The sequence below is a fragment of the Apium graveolens genome, chromosome 5 (genome assembly GCF_009905375.1).
Source record: "Apium graveolens cultivar Ventura chromosome 5, ASM990537v1, whole genome shotgun sequence".
NCBI lineage: Eukaryota > Viridiplantae > Streptophyta > Magnoliopsida > Apiales > Apiaceae > Apium > Apium graveolens.
In genome coordinates, this window is record NC_133651.1 from 107544848 (window position 1) to 107551996 (window position 7149).

Below are 7149 nucleotides of genomic sequence, written 5' to 3' on the forward strand. Positions count from 1 at the left end.
TATAAATGTACTGAAATTATATTACAAAATAGTAAAACTGAAATAAAAACTTATAATTTTTTACAGAAACAAAGACAATATATCAGAATTTATTATTTTTATTCCAAAAATAGATTTCTATTGAATTTTAGCAAATAAAATTCATAGAAAAATATTTTTAGAGGAAATAAAATATTCTGAGGTATTTTAAATTAACAAGTAGGGAAAATAAAAATAGATAAGATAATATATATTACATAGAAATAAGCAAGAAATATGATAAAATGATAAAATAAATTTGCAAATAAATTTTTCATTTATGAAAAATTCATTTGTAAATTCATTCAAGAACAGATCTCAGATATTAACTAAATTAATCACTAAAACTATTCAACATGCCCAATTTACCAACTAATCTGGTAAATGTGGATTCGTCAAGTGGTTTAGTGAAAATATCTGCTATTTGTTCTTCTGTTGGAACAAAAAATAGTTCAACAGTACCATTTATGACGTGCTCTCTAATAAAATGATACCTGATGTCAATGTGCTTTGTCCTCGAGTGCTGCACAGGGTTGTTGGTGATGGCTATTGCACTTGTATTGTCACATAAAATAGGAATCTTGTTCAATACAGAGCCATAGTCTCGTAGTTGGTTCCTAATCCACAAGATCTGAGCACAGCAGCTTCCAGCAGCAATATATTCAGCCTCGGCCGTTGAGTTGGAAACTGTTTGCTGTTTCTTGCTGTACCATGAGACTAGCCTGCTTCCTAGGAATTGACAACTTCCTGAGGTGCTTTTCCTATCAACAACACTTCCTGCGTAATCTGAATCTGTATATCCAACAAGGTTAAAACCAGATTCTTTAGGGTACCAAATACCTAGATTTGGTGTTCCCTTAAGATATCTTAAGATTCGTTTAACAGCAACGAGATGAATATCTCTAGGATCCGCTTGGAACCTTGCACATAAACATGTAGCATACATAATATCTGGTCTACTTGCAGTAAGATAGAGTAACGAGCCAATCATACCTCTGTAGCTTGTGACATCTACCTTAATGGAGTTTTCACATGGTCCAAGCTTGACAGCTGTAGTTGATGGAGTCCTTGCTGATGCAGAATCCTCTAGATTGTACTTTTTGAGGAGTTCCTTGAGATACTTGGATTGACAAATAAATGTTCCATTTAACCTTTGATTTACTTGTAATCCAAGAAAGAACTTCAGCTCTCCCATCATGCTCATTTCAAACTTGCTGTGCATTAACTTAGCAAATCTCTTACAGAGATTATCATTAGTAGACCCAAATATTATATCATCCACATAGACTTGGACTAATATAGTATCCTTCTTATGTGTTTTAGAAAAGAGAGTTTTGTCTATGACACCTCTAATAAAGCTATTTTCAATAAGAAATTCAGAGAGAGTGTCATACCATTTTCTTGGAGACTGTTTTAGCCCATAGATAGCCTTGAAAAGAAAGAAGACAAAATCCAAATGATCTGGATCTTCAAAACCAGGAGGTTGCTCTACATATACCTCTTCATCCAGCTTTCCATTCAGAAAGGCGCTCTTGACATCCATTTGATAAACTTTAAAGTTTGAAAATGCTGTGAATGCCAGAAATATCCTGATGGCCTCAAGTCTAGCCACTGGAGCATAGGTTTCATCATAATCAATGCCTTCAGCTTGAGAATACCCTTTAGCTACCAGTCTTGCCTTGTTTCTTGTAACCACACCATCTTCATCTAGTTTATTCCTGAATACCCACCTAGTACCAACAGCTTTCTTGTGTACAGGCCTAGGTACCAGTTTCCAGACTTGTTGACTTTCAAACTGATTGAGTTCATCTTGCATAGCAATCACCCAATCTGGATCAGTCAGTGCTTCTTCAATTTTCTTAGGTTCCATCTCAGAAAGAAATCCTGAGAATAGACACTCATTTTGAGTAGCACGTCTAGTTCTGACTCCAACATCTGGATCACCAATAATCAACTCAAAAGGGTGAGCTTTATTCCAGACAGTCTGTCTTGGAAGATTTGATCTTGATGATTCGCCTTGAAATTCATTGTGATGTTGTGTCCTACTAGATGATCCTTCAGCATCTCCCCCTGAGTTGTTGCCATGTTGACTTGAAGATTCTCCGTCAGTAGCAGTGGTATCTCCATTGTTGCCAAAGTTTCCATCACTATTACCTTGAGTATCATCAGGATTAACAGGTTCTTCACCAGCAACAACCTCAGGTACTTGACCATGTTCTGATTCTGAATCTGACGTATCATCAAACTTCAGTTTCTCAGAAGGATCTTCAGTTTGGATACTAGGGAGTTTAGTGTCATCAAATGTAACATTGACACTTTCAGTTACTTTGTGTTGATCAATGATATACACTCTATATGATCTTCTTCCATATCCAACAAAAATACCCTCATATGCCTTTGCCTCGAACTTACCACGACGATCATCTCCATCCTTGAGCACGAAACATCTGGCACCAAATACATGAAAGTATTTGATAGAAGGTTTCTGTTCATTCAAAATCTCATAAGGAGTTTTAATGAAGTCTTTGTTGATTAGAGTTCGATTCTGAGTATAACATGCAGTATTGACAGCTTCAGCCCAAAAGTACATTGGAAGACCTGATTCACTTAACATCGTTCTTGCAGCTTCAATCAATGTACGATTCTTCCTTTCTACCACTCCATTTTGCTGAGGGGTTCTAGGAGCTGAAAATTGTCTGGTAATCCCTTTGTCTGTACAGAATCCATTGAGAAGTGCATTCTTGAATTCTGTCCCATTATCTGACCTTATTGCTCTAACAGGGACGTTAGAATCTAACTCAATCATATTGATATGATCAATCACAACTTGTGGTGTTTCATCCTTAGAGTGAAGAAATAAAACCCACGTATACTTGGAATAGTCATCAACTATCACAAGACAGTAACACTTCTTTGACATAGAAAGGATATTAACTGGACCAAATAAATCCATGTGCAATAATTGCAGAACACCAGTTATGGAAGATGTGTCAGTGCCTTTGTGACTTGCTTTCTTTGACTTTCCTTTCTGGCAAGCCTCACATAGTCCTTCTGGAGAGAATTCCAGCTGAGGCAGACCTCTTACCAATTCTCTTTTGACAAGAGAATTCATTGTTTTGAAATTGAGATGAGAAAGTCTCTTGTGCCATAGCCAACTCTCATCTGACGATGCCTTTGCATAGAAACAATTGACTTCAAGATTGCTTCCAGAGTTCATGTCAGCTACGAACAGATTTCCTTTCCGGATTCCCATTAAGGAGGGTTTTTCACTTTTCTTGTGCAGAATCTGACACTTCAGCTTGTCGAATAAAACATTGTAGCCGTTGTCACAGAACTGACTAATGCTAAGCAGATTGTGTTCAAGTCCTTGCACAACATATACATTTTCAATGATAACATTTCCAGCTAGCAAACAGCCATATCCCTCCGTTAAACCTTTGCTGTTATCTCCAAAGGTAACCACTGGGCCAGCTTTCTCAACCATATTTGATAGCAGGGCTCTATCTCCGGTCATATGTCTTGACGATCCGCTGTCAAGAATCCACACTACCGGTTGTACCTGTTTAATGCCCTCTTTTCTTGACGATGAGGTGCTTGCATTACTAGCCATGAGAGCAAGATTCCCAACTTCTTCATCTTCACTGTCAGTATCATCCCAGCTTCTTCCCTTTGCCAGGTACGCCCTTTCAGATTTACTCTTCTGATTAGAATCGTAAGAGTTCTTCCTAGCTTGTTTTGGCTTCCTGCATTCTGTGGCAAAGTGTCCCAACTCATTACAGTTGAAGCATCAAATGGTGCTTCGATCAACCATCCCTGTTTTATACCCACCACTGCTGGTGTTAGAGGATGAAGATCCACCTTTCTGGAATCTGTTGTAGTTGGACTTGTACTTGAACTTGGGATTCCTTTTGAATCTGACATTTGAGAATCTCTTGACAATCAGGGCCATTGACTCATCCTCCAATTGCTCCAGTTCTTCCAAGGAATAATAATCATCTCCTGATTGATTTGTAGTAGGAGAATCAAATTCTGCTACTATCACATTATCTTCAACCTTGGAAGACTGTACCATTCTTTCTGACTGTTGAGATTGTTGTTGATATTGTGGTTGTTGTTGTTGTTCATCAGCTACTAGAGCAGTAGACGTGCTGACCACTCTTCCTTTCCCGTAAACTTCCTTCTGCTGAATCTGCTCCAACTCATAAGTCTTTAACACACCATAGAGCCTTTCCAAAGAAATCTCACTCAGATCTCTTGCTTCTCTTATGGCAGTGATTCTATGTTCGAGATGAGTTGGCAGTGTTAAAAGGAACTTTTTGTTGACCTCCCTGATGGAATAGTATTTACCATTAATGTTCAGGTTGTTGATCAATGCATTGTACCTCTCAAACACTTCAGTGATTCCTTCTCCTGGATTGGATTTAAAGTATTCATACTCAGAGGTTAGGATTTCTAGTTTGTTCTCCCTAACTTCCTCTGTGCCTTCATTAATAATCTCAATAGTTTCCCAGATATGTTTGGAATCTTTACAATTCATCACATGTCTATTCATCAGGGGATTAAGGGAATCTACTAAGATTAATTGAAGGCTAGCATCCAGGGAAGCTTCTTCTATTTCAGCAGGAGAGAAGTCCTCAGGATCCTTCACATAAGTTCTCGCTTTGGTGATCACCACATCATTTTCTATTACCTCTGGTTCCATAACCATAGGAATTTTTGGACCCTTCTTCAACACTTGCAAATATTTGGGATTAGCAACCTGTAAAAACAGTAGCATCTTCTTCTTCCACATAACATAATTTTCTTTATCGAAAAGTGGAATTTTAACGGTTCCAACTTTTTGTGTAGTCATTATGAATTTTTTTGAGTGAATAAAAAATTCAAGAAGTGAAAGAAACACAAAAGTCTAGGATCTAGATTTGTACGTTAATCAGAAGGCTCTGATACCAATTGTTAGGTCCCAATTTGTTTGTAGAAGGGGGGGTTGAATGCAAACAATACCGTTTAGTCGAATAAAATGCGGAATAAAATAGTGAAACAAAATTCAAGTTAAATAAAACTTTTATTAAACTTGAAAGGTGTTACAACTACAGTATCGGTTACAAGGGATTAATCTCAAATCAATTATTACAAATCTAGAATAAATTCGACATGAACTTTTTCTATTTTTGTAATTAAAAGATCAAATGCTAAATGCGATTTGAGATTAAGTTCTAGGGATTTTAATCCGCTAGATTGATACACAAGAACAAGATAAGTATTTCTAGTTGATTGGATTTAACTTTACAATCTAGAAATTGATCTTGAAGTTGCAGATGAGATGAAATATTTTTCTGCTCCTTTTTCTTTTGTTCTTGAGTTTTTGTTCTATTTTTTCGATGGTGAAATAATAGACTTCTGCTCCTTTTTATCAAACAGCCGAATGTAAACATGTACTGGCATGACAATCTCTTTGGCCAGCAAGACTTTCGGTATGACAAAGTTTAGAACTAGCAAGACAATTAAAATGAGCTAGCAAGACTTTCGGTATGACTATTGATTGTCATACCGATTGTCATATTAGTTCAAATAAATTGTCTTGCTGAATTAATAACAGATTTTAATCTAAACAGAAATTCTAATAAGACAATTAAATGTATTGGCATGACTTTCGGTATGACTATCAATTGTCATACCGATTGTCATACTAGTTCAAATGAATTGTCTTGCTGAATTTAAGCAGATTTTAAACCAATTAAAATCTTGTAAATCCTTAATATTAATTCTAAATTAATTAATCACTTTAATTCAATTAATCAATAAATTAATCTTTGCAGATATAATTTATTTTCTTAATTAAATTATATGACTTAATTAATTAATAGAGAATTAATACTAACGCTGAGCAGCATCCATTCTTCTGACAATCTTCTGAAAGTCACTGAGACTTATGAATCAATTCCGCCACTTCAATGCTGACACTCGATGTACTGTCTGGTTCATGAGTGACTAACTTCCGTGACGTTTCTTCATGTCTTGACTTTGATATTCTGACTGAATCCTTGTAATAAATGATACCCTGACGAGATCTCTGTCACTTGATTAAATCCACGATCTTGATTTATATCACTGAGGCATGATCAAATTCTTGAACTTCTTCCAGTGAATCTTCAAGTCTGCAGATGAACAATGTTTCTTTATTCTTTGACAGATGTTACTTTGTGAGATCTCTCTGATGATAGATCCACTATTTACTTATTACATTCTTATTTGAGTTGAGTTAAATACTCGAATAAACGAGTAGGCTATGACATATGCCTTTCAATTAGCATTATTCCTTCTAGTGTAAGTTCTGATGCAAAGTCTGATACTATAAATTCTGATAAGAAAAATGTTAACATAAACTCTGATGTTAAATCCGCTGCAAATGTTAACAAACTTAATAAGGCCAAAGGATCCAAGCAAGTCTGGGTCCTTAAAACTAATCATTAGTGGTCTTTGTGATTGCAGGGCAACAGGAAAAACATCCTAGTTTTGGACAGTGGATGTTCAGGACATATGACTGGAAATAAAGCCCTGCTATCAGACTTTGTGGAGAAGACTGGCCCAGGTGTTTCTTATGGAGATGGAAACATGGGAAAAACTCCGGGATATGGAAATATCAATCTTGGGAATGTCATCATTGAAAAAGTAGCTCCAGTCTCAGGACTAAAACATAATCTGCTGAGTGTTAGTCAAATCTGTGACAGAGGTTATCATGTGGATTTCTTTGAAGAACACTGTGAAGTTATAAGCAAATCTACAGGCAAAGTTGTTCTAAAGGGATACATGCATGGTAACATTTATGAAGCCAAGCTTTCAACAAGTTCTGATGGTTCTGCAATCTGTCTGTTAAGTAGAGCATCAATTGAAGAAAGCTGGGATTGGCACAAGAAACTCTCTCATTTAAATTTCAGCAATATAAATGAACTAGTCAAGAAAGATCTTGTGAGAGGACTTCCAAAATCAGTATTTGCTCGTGATGGCCTTTGTGATTCATGTCAAAAGGCAAAACAAAGAAAATCTTCATTCAAGAGCAAGACTGAATATTCAATTCTTGAGCCTTATCACCTACTACATGTTGATCTATTTAGTCCAGTGAATGTCATGTCT